The 23620-nt window shown below is 36.6% G+C and overlaps 1 protein-coding gene across 2 annotated transcripts in view; it reads left to right on the top strand.

The window, feature by feature from the left end:
- The window catches only part of DDX10 (DEAD-box helicase 10), a 275285-nt gene that overhangs the window by 50257 nt on the left and 201408 nt on the right, over window positions 1–23620 (top strand). The window lies entirely within an intron of this gene.

Here is a 23620-nt window from a genome sequence, read left to right on the forward strand (position 1 = left end):
AAAGGTAGCAAACATACTTATTGAGTACTTAATGTATATTATTATTACATAATAATGTAATGATATATATATATATTAGAATATCTCATTTGGTCCTTGAATAACCCTATGAAGGTAACCTACTATGAGGTAGGTGCTATTTCATACTATATGTGAGGGGAAAAAACAGAGACAATAAAATAGTTAGATGCACAACTTGTTACCGACAGTGTTGGAATTTGAACCTAGTTATTCTGACTTTAGTGTCCGTGTTCTTGACCAATAATCTGGTTTTTGAAGTCTGATTTATCACTTATAATTGAGATATTTTATCATGTCTGATAAATCTGTGGTTAACCCAAGGTCACAAAGATTTTCTTCTATAGTTTTAGCATTCAAATTTAGGCCAGGATTGATTTCAACTTACTTTTTATGTATGGTGTGAGGTAAAGGTTAAAGTTCTTTTTTTTTCATGTGGATGTTGAATTGAATCAGTACTATTTCTTAAATACTGCACTTTTCCGTTCAGTTACTTTGGCCCTTTGTTGGAAGTTAGTTGACCATGTATGTCTAGGTCCCTTTGTTGACTCAATTTCGTCTATACAGCTGTCGTCTCACCAGTAACACCTGTCTAGATTAGTGTAACTTTATAGTAAATGTCAAATCAGGTAGTGTGAGTCTTCCAACTTGGTACTTAAAAAAAATTGTTTTGGCTATTTTTGGACCATTGTATTTCCATATAAGTTGTTAAATCGGCTGGTTAATTTGTACAGAAAACCAGCTGGTATCCTCATTGAGCTTACATTGAATCTGTAAATCTATTTGGGGAGAATTGACACCTTAGTTGAGTCTTTTGATTCATAAACGTGGTACATCTTTCCATTTGTTTAGGCGTTCTTTAATGTCTTTTAGCATTGTTTTATAATTTTAAGCATGCATATCTTGCACATATTTTAGATTTATTTCTTACTATTTCATATTTTTCAGTACTGTTATAGATTGTACTTCTAAAATTTCAATTTTCAATTCTTTGCCTGTATATAGAAATACAATTTATTTTTGTATACCAGTCATTCTAAACTGACCTACCTATTGGTTCCGGTGGCTCTTTTTGGTGATTCTTTATGATTTTCTCTGTAGATGGTCATCACGGTGTTCGTTAATAAAGATGGTTTCATTTCTCACTTTCCAGTCTCTCCACCTTTTATTTCATTTTCTTATTTGATTGCACTGTATGTTGAGTAGCAGTTGTGAGAGTGGACGATATTTTCTTGTTCCTGTTCTTAGGGACGGGAAATATTAAGTCTTTTACCATTACATCTAAACTTAGCTGTAGGTTTTTTGTAAATGTTTTAATCAGGTTGAGAAAGTTCTATTCCTAGCTGGTTTAGTGTTTTTGTCAGAAATGGATGGTGAATTTTGTCAGATGCTTTTCCCTCTGTTATTAAGGTAACCATATAGTTGTTCTGTTGATAAACTGATTTTTTCTAACGTTGAGCCAACTTTAAATTCCTGTGATAAATTTCGCTTACTCATGATGTGTTTTCCATGGTCTGTTGCAGGATTCCTCTTGCTAATATTTTCTTAAGGATCTTGGCTTCTGTGTTCATGAGGGATATTGGCTTCTAGTTTTCTTATAATGACTGTGGGAACATGACATTTTAAAAACTTTTGATACATTTTGCCAGACTGTTCTACAGAGAGGGTCATATTGATCATTGTCCACTAGCTTTGTGTGTCAGTGCCCATTTATTCATACCAACAGCAAATACTAATGTGTTTTTACTGTTTTGAAAAAAACAGTGAGAAATGTCTTACTGTTTGAATTTATCTTTTTTGGATTCTGTTGAGCATTATTCGTTTATTTCACTTGTGTAATTTTTCTGTATGTGTATTGCTTATATTTTTCCCTCTTTTTTTTCCTCTTATGATACTGGTCTCTTGCTTGTTGATTTCCAAGATGTCCTTAAACATTAGTTATCATCCCTGACTTTTAACCTTTTTTTATAGCCCATGTCACACACAATTATTTGTCTGCCATTCCTACTGGATTCTAAATTCCTTGAAATTAATGTCTTCCTGACCAGTGTGTGTTCAGGGCCTGGTACAGTGTCTACCTCCTGTTAGCACATTTCACAAATGTTTCATGAGTGAATGAGTGAATTACTGGATTTCTTGCTTATTCTTTCACTTTGATAGTTTTGCTTGCTGTGAATTACATAGAATTCATATATATAGGTTTGTTCTTGGAAACCTATATTTTGAAACTATGTAAGATTTACCTGATTGACTTATAGTGATTCAAAAGGTATTCTCGAACTTTCTATAAACATGAGCATAAATAAAATAACTTATTTATTTGATTCTAAATGACGTACCTGTATAGGCCAAGCTTTGTAATTTAGATAGTAAATGAAAGTATCTAATGGTAATTATGTAAAATTCTAACTAAGAATATGTTTGCATGGTATACTATAAAAGTTCTTTGAAATACCTACGTGATTTTTTTTACTATAATAAATTGGAAGTATGGCATATATGTCATATGTGAGGAACATTTTGGGGCAGTTAGTAAGATTTTGAGCTGCTGATAAGGGAATGTTTTTCCCTTTCTTTGTGCACATTACCTAATACTGTTCACAAATAGTAAAGTTGAAATTATTGTTCTTTAGCTGAGATAGGAAGGCTTACTGCCTTTTTTTTTTCACCTAGTCTTGTCAACTTTACCTGTTATCTGCCTTTGAGTTTTCACAATTAACGCTTATTTGCAAAAAGATTATAATCTGATTCTTTATCATGTTTTCAAGGCACTTGGTTTTGAGTGTGATTTTTGCATCCACAGTCTCAGTTGGCTTTCCATTTTAGCCTTTGTTCTTGCATTTTATATTTTAGTATTGTATTGCAGCCATCACTCACTGGAGGCTGCTTTTTTTATTACCTATTTTTAAGGATAGACCTGACAAAGTAAAGAAAACCAAACCATACAAAAAATGGGAAATAATACTATTACTTACACACATAGATGAATGTATTCCCTTTGGGAGACTAAATACTTTTTCAGACACAGGTGGCTTTGTTCAAATATTTTTGTTCCTGTTTCAGAATTGTCTTTAGGGACGACATACCAGACACACAAGAGAACGGATTTCATTACTTATATTACAGGCTATTCTTTTTGCCTTGGTATCTTTTTCTTCTTTTCTTGTCCCTTTGGAAAAGGGAGAAGATTTGTCCAACTCAATTGAAGCTTGGAGCCCATGGGAACACATTGGATTGTAGATCATGTGGATTTTAATAATCATATCATTTTCATCAATAAAATAATGCTAATTTGGTGTTTTATCATATACCAAATACTTTCCTTGTAAGTTCTCATTTTATCCTCATGACAGGAAAGGGAGATGATGATGTTTAAAATTTCACAGAGGCTTTTAAAGGACTTCCAGAGTCAGAGTGGTGGAGTCAGTGCTTAAATCTGTCTCCGATGCCAAATCACCTTCTCTTTCTACCCAGTCCTGTTGCCTACCATAATTTGTGTGTGGTTTACTTTCTGTCACTAGGTAATGTCTGTGCCATTGACAGGACTATAAATAATTTTGGGCTATCCAAATAAATTTGGGCTATGCAGACAGTTGGAATATAGAGTTGATACATTTACCTCTTTAGACTTAGACATGAATGGAGAAGAGAGGTGCTGAGTACTGGGTGCAAGTGATGTCTTCTAGAAGACTACCTTGTCATAGTCCTTTTCTATTTGACAGGATCAAGGCATGAACAGAGAAACAGATTTTCTTAGCAGCGGAGAGGGAGTCATGAGTGGAGCAATAACAGAAGGGTAAGAGAGAGCCTGGCTGCTATCAGGCACTAAAGCAGTAAGAGAAGGTTGGTTGACCTCCCACCACAGGGAAGAGACTTTTGGTTTGGCTGCTTTTATTGGCTGTTGGGTGTCTAGAAAGTTGACCTCCAGGGAAACAGTGTTAGAGAAGAATGTGAATATATGATTAAAATGATTAAATTGAAAAAGATTTTAAAACATTTTCTCTCTCTCTCTCTTTTTTTTTTTTTTTTAGTGAGGAAGATTTGCCCAGAGCTAACATCCATTGCCAGTCTTCCTCTTTTTGCTTGAGGAAGATTGTTGCTGAGCCAACATCTGTGCCAGTCTTCCTCTGTTTTGTATGTGGGATGCTGCCACAGTGTGGCTTGATGAGTGGTGTGTAGGTTCATGCCCAGAAACTGAACCTGGGAACCCTGGGCTGCTGAAGCAATGTGCGCGAACTTAACCACTATGCCACCAGGCTGGCCCCTAAAACATTTTCTTAAATATGGGAATGAAGTCTCTAAGCTTATACTTTTGTCTTTCACATTTTATAATTATTTAGAAATGAGACGAATGGGTAAATTTTATTTTAGCTCAGCCAGTGTCTTTTTAAAGCTTCCTTAACAGTAAACATAGGTCAGTTTTAATTAAGATTCGGGTGATACTCATAGATTATTCTTTGTACCCTAGAGTTGATTCTATATCCTGTTTACATTGTGTCTTACATCTTTGCATGGAAATTCTTAGTATTGCAAGAACTCTGTTGATGGTAAAGCATAGATTAGCTAATGTTATTATTTATGAGTGTTCTCTTATGAAGATATTCTAAGTTCCAAATGAAGATTCTGATATGTGGGAGCTGGGCTTTTTCTGCCTCTTGTCTCTTCATCTTTTCTCTCGTTTTCCCTTTTTCTTTTCTCACTTTTCCTTTTTCTTCTCCTTCCAGCAGCAATTACTGAGTTTTTACTAGGTGCCAGGGACTTCTCTAGTTACTTAGTGAGTTTTAGAGGCTTATGCTTTAGTTAGCATAGCAGATTATTAAACCAGCATTTCAGTACAGAATGCCAGCCTTCTATCCACTTATTCATTCATGCAACCAAATGTTTTAAAGCTCAGATATTGGCATCGTAGTAGAGAAGATGTCCTGGGGGACATTGTACCTTAAAGAAAGTATAGGAGTTAATAGGAAGGGGGAAAAAGGATTCTAAGCAAAGAGTACAGAATGAGCAAAACCATGGCCATAAGGAAGTACGTGTTTAATATGGGGAGCCATTTCTGGTATGCTGTTCAGTAGTTAGCCTTTCTGCGCCTTTGTGTCTTTCTCTGTAAAATGGGGCCGGTAACAACATCTGCTTGGTAGAGTTATTGTGATGAATAGAAACAAAAAGCACCCAGCAAAGTTTGTGTATATAGAAGAAGCATAGATAATGTTAACTATTATTTCCACTTGATAAAGTATTATAGGGACATACAGGAAAGGGGGTGATATAGGTTTGTCTGTTCCATGGCCAGGCAGTGTCTGAGGTAGTTGTTGAAAAATAAGGCTTATTTTTCTGAATCAGGAACCATTGTAGAAAGAAAGTGATGCATTTCATTTACTTGAAGTACAGTATCAGGAAACAAGTTTGCTTTTATGGTTATAGCATAGTTGATAGAGCATTTTTCACATTTCTCAGTGTCCTGTATTGATCTGAAGAGTGCTAAACCTTCTCCACTGATATCACAGGTCCAATTGACATTATAGCCAAATATTTATGGAGAGTTTATAATTTGATATATTCAGACCCTATTAGGCAAGCACAATGCCCTGTAGAAATGAATTGATTGCTTATAAGTAGAAGTGAAAATGGTATTAACAGTAGATATTTATTTCATGTGGAATCATTAAATAAATTATTACACAAATATTTTTCTAGGTGGAGTTCTCTGTCCAGTTAACTGGCAATATTCTTGTGGATAATATTGTGTAATATACTTTTAGAAGGTATTATGTAGAAGATATTAGGTTATGGATATTGCTTATTTTTAGGACTTGATTTAGAAGTTACATTAGAGAAAGTAATGTCTTTTTTTGGGGAGTGATTGGGCATGCTGATAAATTGTTTTAGGAGAGTGCTGGAGTTTAGCTCTTTTTATCCTCATAATTATTTGATTTAAAATGGGAATGAACTGTGGTGGCTATTTCCAGAAATTTGTTGCAGACAGCTATGTTTTTGTAAAAGAAGTATCAGGAAGTGATGAACATCTACTGATTTTCAGTAATCTGCCATGCACTTTGAATATTTTATCTCATTTACTTAAACTTTTACCACAGGCTTGTGTGCTATTACTTCCATTTTGTGGGTTAAAAAACAGAGACTTTGAAAGGTTCACTTGCTTGCCTAATGTTCTACAGTTAGTGAAGTGGCACAATTAGGATTTGTACCTAGGCCCATCTGACTTGAGCCTCAACATGATTGTGCTTTTTTTGATTCCTGTCATTTCTACATTTAGCGGTGTCTTTTAATGTTCTTTTTCACTTTGCACTAGCACTGCCACTATTCTGCCCCAGACCCTTATCACCTCAGACTTGACTTGGGATAAGCCTCATAATTGGTCCCCATTGTTCTTTCTCTGAGGCATCTTCCTGCAAACTTCTGTCAAGTTAGTATTTTTTCATGTGGCCGATCTTCCTTTCAGTTGGGCTTTGTAAGCCAGCCCCTACCCCATTGTACTACCAGCCCATTCTTTCCAGTGTGAGTTTCCACTTACTCTGAAGGGATTCCTTCCTAGAATATTCTTACTACTCCAGCATTTCACATCTTACCTCTCTTGTAAGATTCATTGCTAATCTTGCCTCTTCTTTGAAGCCTTTCTTTATTTCTTCATCCCACTGACATCTGGCTTCCGATTGTCTATTTTGTTAGTATTTTTCTTTTTGGTGTTTCATAGTATACCTACAGGAATGTCTTAATTTCTCTTTCTTCTCTACCTGGTGATTACTGAGATTGTCATAACCTTTGTGTCCAAGGGTCTTACATAATGCTCAGTTGAATTAAACAGAAGGGAGAGCTCTTTAAAGTAAAACCAAGGAATCAAGATTACTGTGCTCCCAATTTTTGGTACTATGAAGTGGAGAAATGGTGGGATGACCTTTAAATGTTGAGTAGTTCAAATGGTGTTGGTATATATGCTCGCTTATCTTCTTACAGGTGCCCTTTTCTTGCATCCTGTGCTTAATTCTTTAGTTGTAAACTTCATTCCAATTCAAAAGGAATAGTTATTGTGTGACTTGAAACTCAGATGTACATATGAGTTGCTATATAAATATATGTATCTTTTCCTTCCTTCCCTATTTGAGTTTTGTATGCACATGATTTCCCGAGGAAGTAAATTCACAATGGAAAGCTAACAGCTTTGCCTTGATGTTTATTCTTTCACATGCTGGATCGTTATCGTATCAAAAACATTTTGACTTGTTCTCCTTTGTTTCCTACTTTTCTGTAGTACTCGATATTTAAAGCATCTGGTGACTACTGAATTTTCTAATGACTTACTTTTATAGCTTAAATTTCAGAAAATTTATCAGGGTATGTTTACCTTCATTTTAAGGTAATGTAGAGGTAGTGAAAGAAAGGTGAAATAGGACAGGTTATTATTGAGGGTTGTAAGTTGCCTTTGAACTTGACTATTAGGATAATCAGAAACAGGGAGCTTTTCAGTGTCTTCAAGTGTTTGTTTATATTTATAGCTCTACAGATATACTGTAGAGTATTTAGGCTGCTATGCAGGTCCTCTGCTCATGAACAGGTTAGTTTCCAAAATGCTGTTCATAAGACCTGTTGTTAATAAGTCTACCCAGTCAGTGTATATATTTTTACCCAAAACTTTTTAATGGGAGGATTCTCTTTGTGGGAGCATTGAATTTAACTCTTCATCTCTCTTAAATTTGTCTAAACATATTTGCATTTTGATTTGGTTCTTTTCAGTGTACATTTTTGAAACACAGTTTCAGATGCATCCTGAATCTAAGTCCAAGGCAGCAGCTGAAGCTAGTGCCATCTGTTGGTGAAAGGCAGTTAAATCATGTTTGCTTTGACCTGAAGCTTTATTCCTACCATGAAAGTTTGCATTTTAGATGAAATGGAGGCTTATTAAATGAAGGCTTAATGAGATCTTTTAGAAAAATCTACTCAGCAAATATTTACTGACTGCCTGCTAAGTGCTAGAAGTTGAGAATGTTAATAACATTCCCTATCCTCATGGAGCTTAAGTTCTAGTTGGGGGAAGGTAGATGGAAAACAGATGCATGTGCTTTGGGAAAAATGGAGCAGGGTAAGAGGGAGGCAGAGTTCAGGGGGTAGGGTGTTACAATTTCACATAAAATGGTCAGGGGTGCCTCCCTGGGAGTGTGTGAGGCATTCTATCACTGCTGGATTAAGACCTTGAGAGGTTTTAAATTCTGAAAAGATTTTTCTATACCCTCCCCCCATACGTTATTTGAAACAAAAAGAATACTAAATTTTAAAACGATAGAAGTTCTCAAGTTCTTATTTTTTCTATGATGCCTACTTCATTGCTTTTGTTGAAATATATTATTGCAAAAACTTTTTTTTTTTCTTAAAGTACTCCAGCTCTGCTGGTGCTTTGAGCATGTGTGTGATTTGCAGGTTGGTGAATGGAGCAAGAGAGCCAGGCTGGGTAGGGGGAACCTAAAGAGAATTCAGACCCTCCTGGGAGCCTGTGCTAGCAAGTTAATAGGCCAGAGCACTGGCACATCAGTAAAGTGCAGGGGAACAGGGATGCCTGTATATTAACAAAGGCTTATTTTTTCAGTAAAAGTAGTCTAAGTATATACTGATAAGATTAGCATATCGATTTCATGATGGTTTAAATTTTTTTTTTTGTAAAGATTGGCACCTGGGCTAACAACTGTTGCCAATCTTTTTTTTTTTTCTGCTTTATCTCCCCAAACCACCCCCCGAACACAGTTGTATATCTTAGTTGCAGATCCTTCTAGTTGTGGCATGTGCGACGCTGCCTCAATGTGGCCTGACGAGCAGTACCGTGTCTGCGCCCAGGATCCGAACCCTGGGCCGCCGCAGCAGAGCGCGCGAACTTAACCACTCAGCCATGGAGCTGGCCCCCATGACGGTTTAAATTTTAAAAGTCTTTAGGGCACTGCTGCTCCAGCTGTTTGTTGAAGGGCTAATGTTTTAGTTTCCAATCCATCAGAGACTCATAATGTTGTAAAACATATTAAAGAAAAATTACTTAAAAAGTGAAATGGACACCTTTTTGTTTTCCTGGCTTTTTTCTTTCTCCAACTTTTTTGCTGTCTTCTCTTTCTCTAAATTGGTTTTTCTCTTTTTACTTTTTGATCATAAAACCTCTGTCTGTATTCTTTTGTTTTCTGTCTCATCTGTTTAAAGGGCCATAATAGAATACAATGTTGTGGGGTGTTTGGGTGTGTAGTGAATGATGTTTAATGAATGGAACATCTTGTTTGTCAATTAGAAAATTCTGCGGTTTCTCTTTAACCATTTCATGCCCTTTGGATTTTGTTTTGTTTTGTTTTGTTTTTGGTGAGGAAGATTGGCCCTGAGCTAACATTGTTGCCAATTTTCCTCTTTTTGCTTGAGGAGGATTGTCCCTGAGCTAACTTCTGTGCCAGTCTTCCTCTGTTTTGTGTGTGGGATGCCGCCACAGCATGGCTTGATGAACAGTATGTAGGTCTCTGCCCAGGGTCCGAACCTGCAAACCCCGGGCTGCCAAAGTGGAGTGCACAAAGTTAACCACACACCACAGGGCTGGCTCCCTTTTTGGGTTATCTTTGGTGGATGGGCTTTGGCCCTGTAAGGGGTACCACTACAAGTGGGATATGAGGGTTCCTCCTTTAAATTGTGTATCTACCTCCTCAAAAAAAGGAAGGAAGGAAGATTAAGAGGAAGAATTGATAAACAGACTTTTGATAGGCAGTTCACTACACAAAGAAATGTGTAGTAACATGAATCTCCTTCAGAGCAGGTAACATTTCTTGCTTGTTCCTGCATTCTCTGCAGCATCTCTCGCATGGTAGACGCTTAATGCTTGTTTCTAGCTTGTTTTTCTTTAAATGAGCTTTTCCTGTGGATTCATCAACAGCAGTTTTATCCCTAGTATTGAAATAAAATAATGAAACTTTTTCTAAACAAATCGTGATTAGAAACATCTACAATGAAGTTTTAATAAACTGAATTTTTAAAAAGATTTTATTTATTTTTCAAGCTTAGGAGTATTTTACCATAGGACAAAAGGTTTATCTGTGTTAAGCAGGTTGCAGACCATCAATTCCTGAACATTTTTCCCTCCAGAAGGCTGTTGCTGTTTTTGGTTTGTTTTCCTTTCTTCTCTTCTTTTAGCTTGCCTGCTGGCTGTCAGAATAAGGGTGACAGACTGTCCTGATAGACTGTTGGACAGAGAATCTGCTGGTTTTTATTTGGCATAATAAATGATTGAAAACAGTGATATTTTGTTACAGTTCTAATAAAGCCAACACAGTGGTGATTCTTAGAGTGCATTACTTTAAGCTCCAGAAGCAAATGCCCTGGTATACTGGGCACTGTAAATATCCCTGGAATATATTAAGAAAATCCTAAGCATTAGGCATGCATGAGATAGAAATCACATATTTTAACTTTTCAGAGAAGCGTATAAGGGACGTGGCTCATATTTTCAAGGATAATCTCTCTTGATGCAATTTTCCTTCTTGTTGGTCTGTTCCCTCCCCACCCCTCACGTTGGTGGAATAAGTGAATCAGTTTCGCAGTGGTAATCACTATAGAGCCTACCTTCAAATAATAATTACTTTATAAGTTTGTGTTCTAAATTAAAATGGCATATTTCCTATTACGACTTTTGGGTGATCATGATTAGAATAATTCTGCCACCTGCATGCATTTTCATATCTACTGGTTTTTGTCTTGGGAAGCAAGAGAGCAGAGGACTGTTTTCTTCCTTGCTGTAATACCTGATTTTGGAAGGTCCACTAATTTCAGGACGTTTGATGTAGGAAATGGTTCCGTATTCCAAAAACACTTAGTAAGAATTTGCCAAATAACATTCTCTCATGTGGTTTGGTTCAGTGTTTTTGTTTGGTTTGCATCTTTTGATCTATCTAGACTGTTTTTCCTACTTGCTGACGTTTCTGTAAAGTAGAACTTTATAAGTCAAAGAGTAAGTAAAATTCTATTAAGCTCTCTATTTCAACTCTCCACTCAAATCTTCTGAGATTGAACACTTTTATTTTTTTTTTAAAGGAATCTGAAAAGCTGGCTTTTAGTGAATCTTATTTTCTCCTATTTTCTATAAAGAGTTTTTAGGTTGACTCAATTTCAAACATACTTAGTAATATGTTTTAATAGCTATTGAGCTATTTTATTTAATAAGTTGAACAAAGTATTGGTTTTTAATGGGTGTTTTTAGAAATAATACTCTCACTTTTCCCCCTCCCACAAAAAGGAGAAGGGGGAGGTATTTTATTGCCCAAGAATATGCTATCAGTGCCCTGGAGTCTACCTGTCTGGTTTCCAGCCTGTCTACTAACACCAGCTTTAGCTAACTAGGTTTATGATTATACTAACACCAGCTTTAGCTAACTAGGTTTATAATGGGTTTATGATTACAGGATTAAATATGGGGTACTGGGTTAATTCTTCTCTCTTCCTTTTTCCACCGCCTGTTGACTAGCTCTGTTCTGTGGGGGCAAATTGCAGATTCATTTGGCTTTTCTTATTTATTGAAGAGAGGGAAACAAATTATTTCTAGGTTTCAAGAACCATGACGAGCCTGAGATTCTCCCCTACTTGCAGATTGACAAATTAGCCTGCTGTACTTTGGTATATATTTTGATAACTCACAGTACAGCAGGCTGCATGAGCTTCAAGTTTGCCTTAGTTCCCCTGCCTCTGAAGTTCCCCAGGGACCATGTGGAGGTGTCCTCAGGTTGGTGCTGTCCACAGAGTAGGTTGTGTCAGAGCGAAGAAATCCCCAGTCCTATAGGAGGGCTGCTAGCAAACGTGCCGTACTTCGGTTATCTTTATTAACCTGGTCAAGAGAAAATCTGTTCACTGCCCCCAAGGGAGATACTATTTCTTTATCTTCTAAGGCTGTGTGCTATATTGACACACTTGAAAAGATAATCCAGAAGAGTAACTGCTGGAAAATGTGAAGAAACATGAGAGATCCATGGATGATTGTCTCCCAGTGCTAGGTAGCAGCAAAATGTGAGAACTGTCTTCTTCTGTCTTTCTGTTTTGGTCTGCTTCTCCCAAATCAGAATGTAGAAAAACTACTTTAGTTTAAATGATCAACAGAATTCCAGAGACACACAAATTCCTCCGTTTGAAAGCCCTTGCTTTTGTGTTTTTTTATTTTTAAAGATTTTACTTTTTTCGTTTTTCTCCCTAAAGCCCCCCAGCACATAGTTGTATATTCTTCATGGTGGGTCCTTCTAGTTGTGGCATGTGGGATGCTGTCTCAGCATGGCCTGATGAGCAGTGCTGTGTCCGCGCCCAGGACTTGAACCAACGAAACACTGGGCTGCCTGCAGTGGAGAGCGCGAACTTAACCACTTGGCTATGAGGCCAGCCCCCTTGCTTTTGTTTTTATAAGACCTTAAATAGTGGGTCGTTACATTTGCTGGGACCATCAGGGGCTCCAAAGTGTGCTTCCTGAGCATCCTGGGCTGTTGTTTTGTTTGTTTTCCCCACTATACCATGTACCTTTGTTGAGGCAGGGGCTATATATTATTCATCTTTGTGTCTTTATATCTATCAGAATAGCCTATTATAGTAGGTTCTGAGTAGCTGTTTGTTGAATGAAATGAGTAAATGAATAAATAAATTAGTAGAACCTCTTTAACTCAGATCTGGTTGATCTTTTATCTGTTTATTCAGATTTCTTCCCCAATTTGAGACTGTACCATTTGATAGAGTAAAGTACGTGAAACGTAAGGGGTCAGAAAATATCTGTTGATTGAATGGGTTAGTCTTAGATAGGACCGTTGTATTGGATTTGAAAAGCTGGGTTTGATACAGAGTCAATATATTATGTGAAATATTCCTAAATCTGAATTAATCCATCCGTCATCCTTGTTGTATTGATTGCTTTGATCCCTAGGACCTATTTTCTTGATGTGGTCCTCTGTGTTCTCTAGAAAAATAAAAATACAAGTGAAATTTTTCTAAAGAACTTTCTTCTAAAGATGGTTGAGAAAATTCTTTGGAAAAACTAACTTCTTAGATTGAACTACCAGTAATTTTATTTTCTACTGAGTTCACTTGTAGACATCAGTTTTATCCTAATGTTATTCCATCAGTGGTTTGTTTTATGTCTGAATGTGTATGTAGTTTTGAGTAGAGTGAGGATAAAGAGTGTGTGTATAAATCACTGTGGCCAGAAGACTGCAAGACTCTTTCCTACAATGTGTACTTCTTCAGTTGAAGATTTAACCTTGACAGAGGCAAATTGGAAGCAGGCTTACCATTTCTCATGGCCAGCACAAGTTCTCCTCCATACGTTCAGTGCCACTTGAGTCCTGTTGTCCCCACATTTAAGAATCTTGGAGAAGCAGTCTAAACGCTGCTCGGTAGTACTTGTGCTCCTCTTTTAAGGCATATGAGTAAGCATGATAATCAAAATTATCTAGATATTTTAAAACAGAAATGAAAGAGTTGTTTTGGCAGGTCTGTGTGTTCACATCTGTGTTGGGTTTATATGTTCTTGCCAAAAGTGTATATTTAACAGTATAAAGGAGAAAAATGATTCATAAAGCTTTTTCAAATTCAGACCTACAGCTCATTTATGCTTAATTATATTCTCATTAATAACATTAATTTGAAAGACTGCATACTTTTCTAGGAATTCCTCAGATCAGATATTAAGGGAAAGAGTAGTGTTATTGCAATTGGGAACGTTTTTCCAACAGCGTATGTGTATTGAGTTGCACACATTGTGTGAAATGTAAAGCCTTAGCAGATGCCAAGAAATGATTATTTAATGAGGCTATTTATGTCTCTGGTTTTCTCAGGTTGAAAGACCCTGCTGGTCTACTCAGAACACCAGCTTCTTTCTTGTTCTGATGAGATCTCTGTAAAAACACCCACAGCCGCTTGAGGGACTCATTTATTCCTACTTTCACTGAAATAATTCACAGTGCCCAGACTCAAAAGTCTACTGAGGAAAGGATAAAAATACTGAGCCTTTAGGCAGAGTAGGTTAGCCTGAGCATTTGGGATTTTGTCAGTTGACCTTAAATATCCTCTGCCACATTTTCCCCCCTGTAATTAATTGTGGTTTTTTCATTCACTTAAGATGGACATGTTACCGTGCCAAATATGAAAAAATTAGACTTGTCAGCCTTCAGGAAAGTTACATGGTTGAGGAGGCAGGACATTCATATGAAAATATTAAGTGAAATAACAATATAGGTTGGAAGTGTAAGAAAGACAATATAAAATATTTACCTATAGTGATAAAAAGTTTTTAATTTGGCCTGGGATTTTGGGCTAGAGTCCTGAAGATCTTTCGGGAGTAGGTGAGACTTGATTAGTACTGAAGGCTGTGTTGGATTTGGTAGGTGGAGAAAGAGGGAAAAGGGTATGAGCAGAGGTGGCAGCAGTAGTTTTGGTCAGTCACTTTTGGAAGAGTAGGAGGACTCTGCAGGAAATGGTGAGGAGTAATGAAGCAAGTGAAGGATAATTTCTATTTATATGTTTTCGTATTATCCAAGTTTACTACTGTGACAGCTTCACTGCAGTTTAAATATAAATCTGATCATAATATCAGGAAGAGAAAAGTTGATGCAAGTCCATTTTAAAATGACTTCTATAAGTGCGATTCTTTTTACAATTATCTTAATAGTCTCAATTATGAAATAAAATTAGCGTTAATAGTTGTGGTTTTTATCAGCAAGAAGGAGGTAAATTATTCAGATAGTGAACTCTTCTAGACCTCGAAGCCCTGATACAGGGTGAGACATGTTAAAAATTAGTGCATCATGTTATTCCTTTCTTAGTGGATGACTTTCAGCATGTCTTAAAAGTCTCTTTTTGATAATAGCTTTCTTGAGAAATAGTTCACATATTATACAATTTATCCATTTAAAGTAGACAACTCAGTAGTTTCTGGTATGTTTGCAGAGTTGTCCAGCCATCACTACAATTATAGATGTTTCATCACCTCCAAAAGGAAACCCCCACCCTTCAGCTGTTACCCCTCGAACCCTCATTTTTCTCTCAGCCATAAACAACCACTTATCAGTTTTCTATCTCTATAGGTTTACTTATTTTGGATATTTTATATAAATGGAGTCATATAATATGTGCTCTTTTGTGACTGGCTTCTTTTACTTAATATTATGTTTTTAAGCTTTATCCATATTGTTATGTCAGCCTTAAATAAAACAGCCAGTTGTTTTACCAACAAAATGAATGTTTTTGGAAAAACCAAGGAATTGCAATTCAAGACCCACACGCTATGGCAAAAGTGATAGGCAAATCCAACAATGAAAGGAGAGAAACATTATTTTATAAGGAAAAGGAGGAAATTGGGAGTTGTTTTGAACAAAAGTCCATTGGAGAAAAGCTAAGAGTTCAGGTGGTGCTGGTTTCTCATTGGTTGAATTGCTGGGAGAGTGATTTCTGTTTAGGATGCAATGTACATTTCTTCCTGTAATTGATGATTCTTTTCTGTTGAGGACTTCTTTCTGCTGGGGTCTGTAATGGACTATCTTTCTTGTAACTGACGTCGCCTGGTACTGCATGGGAACTCCTCCTCCTGGCCTCCTGATTCCATTTTAAGTGAAGTTTCCCTTACTTTCACAGTTGCTGTATCAGTACTTCATTCTTTTTATGGCTAATATTCCATTGTATGGCTATACCACATTTTGTTTATCCATTTGGTAAAGGACAGTTGAATTATTTTTATCTTTTGGCAATTATGAGTGATGCTGCTGTGAACATTCATGTACAGATTTTTGTGTGGACGTAAGTATTCGTTTACCTAGGAATGCAATTGCTAGGTCATGTGGTAACTATGTTTAACTTTTTGAGGCACTGTAGGTCTTTTCTAGAGTGACTATGCTATTTTGCATTTTTATCAGCAGTGTATGATGGTGCCAGTTCTTCCACATTTTCACTAGCAGTTATCTCTCTTTTTGTAGACATCTTACTGAGTGTGAAGTGGTATCTCATTGTGGGTTTGATTTGCATTTCCCTGATAACCAATGAGGTGCTTATACTCAGGTTGCTTGTAGTTTGGTTAAGTATAGGGAGCATAAGCATTAAAAGATGAGTAATGATACCTTTTAGCTTAGGTATGTTATACAGATATTTTGGAGGGAGTTAGTGCAGAGACCTGTGAGGGTAGAACTTGAATTGAACCCCGAAGGAACAAATTTAGCCAAGAATTATAATTATAAGGACTTTTTTTTTTCTTTTTCTCCCCAAATCCCCCCAGTACATAGCTGTATATTTTTAGTTGTGGGTCCTTCTGGTTGTGGCATGTGGGATGCCACCTCAACATGGCCCGATGAGCAGTGCCATGTCGGCTACCAGGATCTGAACTGGCGAAACCCTGGATCACCGAAGTGAAGCGTGCGAACTTAACCGCTGGGCCGCAGGGCCAGCCCCTTTAAGGACTTTTTATCAAGGGGATAGGATAAACAAAGGCTTGCAGATAGAAATGTACATATGTTGTGGAAAGGGACTGGGTAGAGCTGTGAAGATACATGTAAGGGAGTAATAGCTGGGTTTGGATAGGTGCATTGTCCTAGCTTAAGAGGCTCAGTATATGAATTTGAGGTTGGTAGTGTAAATAGAAGTCATTTAAATTTTATTTTAATAAAATAATTTTTGGTGGATCAGTCTGGTCAATATCAATCAAGGATAGCAGATAGGTTTCCTATTATGTGCTAACTGATCAGTTGGTGGTATTGAACTGAATCTCTATATTGAAAAGATTGATAAATTCAGTTTGGCTCAATGGACCAGAGTGTGGGGACTGACTGGTGAGCTCGCTCCCCATTTTTAGTATGGGATGAAAGAGTTTTGACATGATCGCTACTTATTGCCCATTTCTGCAAGGTAGACTGAAGTGATAGCAGTGAATATAAGAAACATTGGAGAGAAGAGTTAATGGCATAATATTTTTAGGCTGCAAATTTTGGGGGCAAAATGTTTATGACTTGTCTCCTTACATTTTTTTTTTTGATTTCTGGGGAGCTTACTTACTTACCTGTATACTGCTGAGTTCTCTGGCTCAGTCTCCATTCTCTTTACGCCTACTGTTATCCTCTCCAGGTTCTTTCCTTTGGATTGTTAAATAAGTCCGCTAACTAATCTTTCTCAAACCTATCCTCCAATGTAGCCATCAGAATTACCTTAATTAAATGCACATCTAATCAGTACTATTAATGCTCTTCCTCTGCTGAATATATTATGACCCCAAAGTTATTGATTCATGGAATTTGTTCTCTCAAATTTTTCATGGATTCTGGCCTTTCTGAGACCTTTGGGCTTACTGGGTTCATTGTTAGATTTCAGAGAGAAACATGTGTGTGTGCATACACACACAAAGTAACATTGAAAAAAGAATTAAGACTGCATGGGGGCTTTTATGGTGTAGGTATATAGTAAGTGTCTAATAGACAACTGACTCCCACCCCCCACCCCCTGCCCTCCCCCCCACTGCAGGTAAGAATGAAAGGTTTTGGACAAAATATAAAACTTAAGGACTCGAGAGAGTAAGGAAAAGTAAGCAGATTTTAGAGGGGAGTCAAAACTTGGAAGAAAGGGCTGGTACAGGGTGGATTTTCTGTTGTGGCGTCTTTGCCCTGAGGATGGGCCACAGTTACAGAGTTGGGCACAAAACCTCTCATAGAAAGTACACAGTCTTTCTGTTCTGAGGAAGCGGGGTGGGGCCAGGGCAATTATGGCCCCCCGAGTGAGAGGAGACCTCTGGAAGAGAGAGCCAGAGAAGAGCTCCAGATCATTTTAGGGGAATTTAGCTCTCCTTTGTCAGCAAATGATAGAGCAACTAGATTTAAAAAAATCAATAGATGTCCAGACAGATCCTCAATGTCTTTATACAACACTATCAAGTATCTTGGCCTATTTGATATTTTAGAAGAGTACATCCAACAACTGTAGTATATTCCTTCTTTTCCAGTTCCCACAGTGTATTCATAATGCATTGTATACTAGGTCATAAAATAAGCTTCAATACATTTAAAAGGATTGAATTCATATAGTGTGTGTACTTTGATTACAACTGAAGTAAAATAGAAATCAATAAAACATCTAGGAAGACCCTAAATACTGGGTGGCTAACTAACTCTGTTAAGGCCTGAAGATAGTGTCTGCTAATTACCTGTTTTTGGCTTCTCATCTCTAATACTCATTGTTAATAGTGGAATAGAAGTACAGAGGAACACAGAGTGTGTTGATCTATTGAAATTTATGTCTGGATTTTTTCCCCCAGCTTTATTAAGATACAGTCTTATGTAGATATTTTTAAAGGCCAAAGTGGTGATGGAAATAGAACTCCATCATTATACGGAATTTGTGAAATAGAGATTTGTTACAGTGTACTGTAATTCTTCTGAATTGGTGTTTATGCTGTTATTGATGAAAATCTTTATTCAAGGAATGGGGTTTACTGCCATATATATTTCAGTATTCAAGCTTGTTAGCTTACTGACAGCTTGTGTGTTTTATCAGGTCAAAATTAAAAATTCTCTTGATGCTAAAAGGTCAAAGAACTGATCCTCTTTTGTTATACTTGAGAGAGAAACTATGTAATGTTCTTATTAAACACTTCCTTTAAATGCTTGGCTGTCTCTCATGCTTCTTGGAGATGTCACTGCTATAATTTTTTTCTGTAAATGTCAGTATATATACAGTGTGTAAGACATAAAGTAAACTAGGGCTGAATCACATTTAATGTGTAAAATTTTGTTAATAAAATTGAGTTGTCATGAAAGAAACCACATCAAAACTAATGATCATTTAAAGAGTAGAATTTTGATGAGGTGTTTTTATTTTAAGTAGAGTTACTCTTGCAAATGGATTATTAAAATAGCCGTTTACATTTTATTGTTACAAAAGTTTTTGTTTTATTGGTAAGAAAATTAGTTAAGGCAAGTATTTAGGTACTGTATTTTACTGAAAGTTTACATTGACTTTATTGGTTGATAGTATGGGCAATCCTATAAGTACTCTGTAAAAGTGATTTTTATCTTAAGCTTGTAATTTCCTTTTTTAAGGAAGAAAAAAATCATGATCAGTATGATCAAAGCTAAAGTAAAATCGCAGAATCCGTATGAAGTACAGCTGTTGCTTTAAGTGTTGTAGTTGATGGAAATGAGAGGCCATATTAAGATTCTGTTAGGAAAGATTCCACTAGAGAAACTGGCTGTTGGAGAGTGTCATTGTTTTCTTCTTTGGGAAACAATCAGAAAAGCTAACTTCAAAGAAATCTTTTGTTTTAGTATATTTAGCAGTGAGTGATGTTATAGCACTGCCACCAGCTTGGTTTTTCCTTCATTTGGTACTGACTAAGCTGGTGTGACTCAGAAAAAGTCAGTTACATAGTTAACTTAAACTTTCCTAATATTCACGTGCCGAAGGTGATAATAGAAGAATGGGAGACTTGAATCTTAAGTTTTGTATTAACAAGTTATAGGATATTGAATCACACAATTGTGCTATAAATCAGTTTCCCTATCGTACAGGGGTTTCTAACTCTCTCTCACCCTCTTCCTCTTTTGCCGTGCACTCTTCTGGCAATCTGATAATGCCTATAGGCCCCTTCTCAGAGTAATGTTTCAAATGCATAAAATAAAATACATAGGACTATTTGGTACCAAGTTCATGGACCCTCTGTCCCAACTTTCATCATATATCAACAGCAGAATAAGAGGTTTTGTTATAGAAGGAATTGAATTAGATGGACTCCTCTACTTCTTAGTCTTAGATTCTAAACTTGTGGAAAGTCACCTTTAATGGTGAAATATCTTAAACTAATGTAAAAATCCCTTGTTTTATAATTTATTGTGATTCTTTAGATATCCTACACCTACCCCACTCCAACACCCTTTAATTTTTTAAGTAAACCTATCATAGCCCATATATTTTGTTTACTTACAAATATTGAGACATTTGTAACATCTACTGAATATATTAAACTTAAAATTATTTTTCGGGTGTACAGCATTATAATTCGACATCTGTGTACACTACAAAGTGCTCACCACCATGGTCTAGTTACTATCCATCACCACATGGTTGATCCCCTTCACCCTTTTGCTCACTCCCAAAGCCCCTTCCCCTCTGGTAATCACTAATCTGTTCTCTGTATCTGTGAGTTTGTATTAGACTCTTTTTTTGAGCATCCATTAGAGCAAAGCATATTGCTAGGAATATAAAGCAAAACAGAATGTTCTTTCCTTCATGGGATTTAGAATGTGGTTAGAGAGACCTCTGCATCTTAAAACAATAACACAAGGCTTGAAGAGATTGAGAAACAAGTGAAGGGGAGGGTTGAGGGCTGGGTGAAATAGGTGAAGGAGATTAAGAGGTACAAACTTCCAGGTATAGAATGAAAGAGTCATGGGGATCTAATCTACAGCATAGGAAGTTTAGTCAATATTGTAATAACTTTGTACAGTGACAGTAACTACACTTACTGTGGTGATACTTTGTAGTGTTTATAAATATCGAATCACTATGATGTACACCTGAAACTAATAGGATATCATATCAATTATACTTGAATTAAAAAAAATAAAATAAAAAGAAACCAGTGAAAGCAGTTTTGAGCCAGGATGTGCATCAGGAATATTTTACTCCAAAGCTAGAGTTCTTTTCACCACAGCATGAAGCCTTAGTATATGGTAAAGTTTCCAATGTGTTGTAGATTTTAAGTTTTAGAGCTCTTTCATCATGGGGTGAGTGGAAAGACTTCACAAAGATAAAATTATGTGGATTCCGAAGAATGGGGTGGATGGTCAGAACAAGAGACTTACATCATGACTTTGTTTTGTTCTTGTTCTTTTTTGGTGAGGAAGGTTGGCTATGAGCTAACATCTGTTGCCAGTCTTCCTTTTGTCTTGAAGAAGATTGTTGCTAAGCTAACATCTGTGCCAATCTTCCTCTATTTTTTGTATGTGGGTCCCCACCACAGTATGGCTTGATGAGTGGTGTGTAGGTCTGCACCCAGGATGTGAACGCACAAACCCTGGGCTGCCGAAGTGGAGCATGTGAACTTAACCACTACACCACCGGGCTGGCCTGTGACTTTGTTGTGAGGTTGATTGTGGTAGTTCAACTGCAGTGACTAGTGTTTTTTGTGTTTGGTTGTTTTTTTTCCAGGTTTATTGAGGTATATAATTGACAAATTTGTAAGATATTTAAGGTATACAGCATGATGATTTGATATACACCTATATTGTGAATGGATTCCCCCCATCAAGTTTATTAACACATCCATCACATCACGTTTATCTTTTTGGGAGTATGTGAGAAGATGTAAGTTCTACTCTGTTAGTAAATTTCAGGTATACGATACAATAGTATCAATTGTAGTGACCATGTCATACATTAGATCCTCAGACCTTATTCATCTATAACTGAAAGTTTGCACCCTTTTACCAGCCTTTCTCTATATTCCCCACCTCCCAACCCCTGGCATCCACTTTTTTTTTGCATTCTTGGCAGTGACTAGTTTTTATGTGGAGGTGTTAGAAATACATTTGTGCAGAGTCTTCAAGTTTGAACTGAGATTAAACCTACTGAGTTGCTTCTTGCTTTTGCTGCATACTTAATGCAAGATGGAGAAAACAAGTAGAGGTGTGTAATACTGCCTTCAGTATGTGCAGTGTCTTGGGCTTCTGCCACCTGTTTCTGCTACTCTCTTCACTTTCTCTCTTGTGGAATGAATTGGGTAGAGGTGCCTCACCAAGTAACTTACTTAGAGCTTTGATTAAATTTACAGTATCATCACCTGATAGCAAGAACATCTGGTAGTGTTTTATCTGATAACAAGTGGTGCATGTTTTCCATCACTGTTATGGATCCATCTTGGTGTACTTATGAGTCACTACTAGGCAATGAATGTCACAGAAAGTTCATTTTTATCCCTTGAGGCCTGGCACAGGTGCTAAATAAATGTTTTGCTGAGTTGCATTCTGGTCGCCAAGCTATAAAGTTGGAAGATGTAGAGCTCTTTATCATAAACTAGAAATGTGTTTTGTATCTATTAGCAGTGACTGTTTAGCAGCCTTTATTTCAGAAGGGAGAACTTTATAATGCATAATAATTTCTACAAACCAAATAAGTTTGTTTTCTATGGACTAATAGCACAACTTGAGTGCTCATTATAAGTTTCTTACTCATAAGGCACAAACTCTACGTAATTACTTAAATGCTTATCCTTGATTAGATACAGACTATTTAAATAGAACTGTTTAAATTGGATAAAGACTATTTAAATAGTTCTATTTAAATAGAATATTTAATTTGCTATATGCTTATTTTTAGATTAAAAGAAATATCAGAGGCATCTTAAAATATGGGTTGTTCACAAACATACAAACACATCTACAAAATGGAGTAATCTACTCCATTATGGATAAACATTACAAAAGGAAGCAACAGCACTGTATTAAGTATATACTGCCCTTACAAGAATTTATGAAGCAATGAAAAAAGTATTTTGATAAGTGTTAAAGGTACTCCCAAGTGGCCAACCATTAACCGTCTGTCTGTCACATTTTCATTGGTGAATGGAAAGGATTCTTTATGCACTGATTCCAGTAAATACCTGGGTCACAACAAAACAGGAAGCTAGAGTAAGCATTGAAGGTGTATAGTTCTGGGGGCCGGCCCCGAGGCCAAGTGGTTAAGTTCGTGTGCTCTGCTTTGACAGCCCAGAGTTTGCCGGTTCTGATCCTGGGTGCAGACCTACACACTGCTCATCAAGCCATACTGTGGTTGCATCCCACACAGAAAAACTAGAGTGATGTACAACTAGGATATACAACTATGTGCTGAGGCTTTGGGGAGGGAAAAAAGAAAAAGGAAGATTGGCAACAGATGTTAGCTCAGGGCCAATCTTCCTCACCAAAAAATAAAAAAAAGAGAGAGAGAAGTGTAGTTCCTATGGTGTATTCTCATTTGGAAAATGAAAAGCATTATGAAAAACTGGAGGTTTGAACACATGACAAATAAGGAAAAAGTCATCTCCTGGAATTTGGAAATTTTTAGTAAAGTTTTATATTAATGAGTTATCAAATGAGTGACCTTAATTTTTAGCTTAGTATTCTGAGCCATGTGGTACTTGCTTTATAGGAATGTTAATAGGTTTAATGAATTAAAATTTCTTAGGCTTTTCTTGAGATGCCTTACAGATGTAAAATGCTGAATACAGAGTGTGATGTGTGTGTGAAGCAACATATTTATATATTACATTTGTTATTGGCTGCCTTTTCCCTTTAAAAAAAGTCAGTCCAAGACGTTAATTTCCCAGTTTATCTTTTGTATTCAGTGTTGACAGTTATTCTCATTCATTAAAGAATTTGTTTCTAACAATTGGTTTTGTTGCTGATTTCTCTTGTAGTAAAATAATGGACTCTCTATAGTGGCCTGTTTTTTGTTTGGATTTGATGCTGCTGTTTTTACTGGAAGGTTTCATATCACCAAATTATATTTCCCATTAATACTGTATGACTTTAAAGACTCAGCCTTAGTATGCTCTTCTTTGTATGCTTTCCCTAGTGGGTTGTCTAGCTGAGTGAATCATACCCTC

The sequence above is a fragment of the Equus przewalskii genome, chromosome 6, assembly GCF_037783145.1.
Source record: "Equus przewalskii isolate Varuska chromosome 6, EquPr2, whole genome shotgun sequence".
Taxonomy (NCBI): Eukaryota; Metazoa; Chordata; class Mammalia; order Perissodactyla; family Equidae; genus Equus; species Equus przewalskii.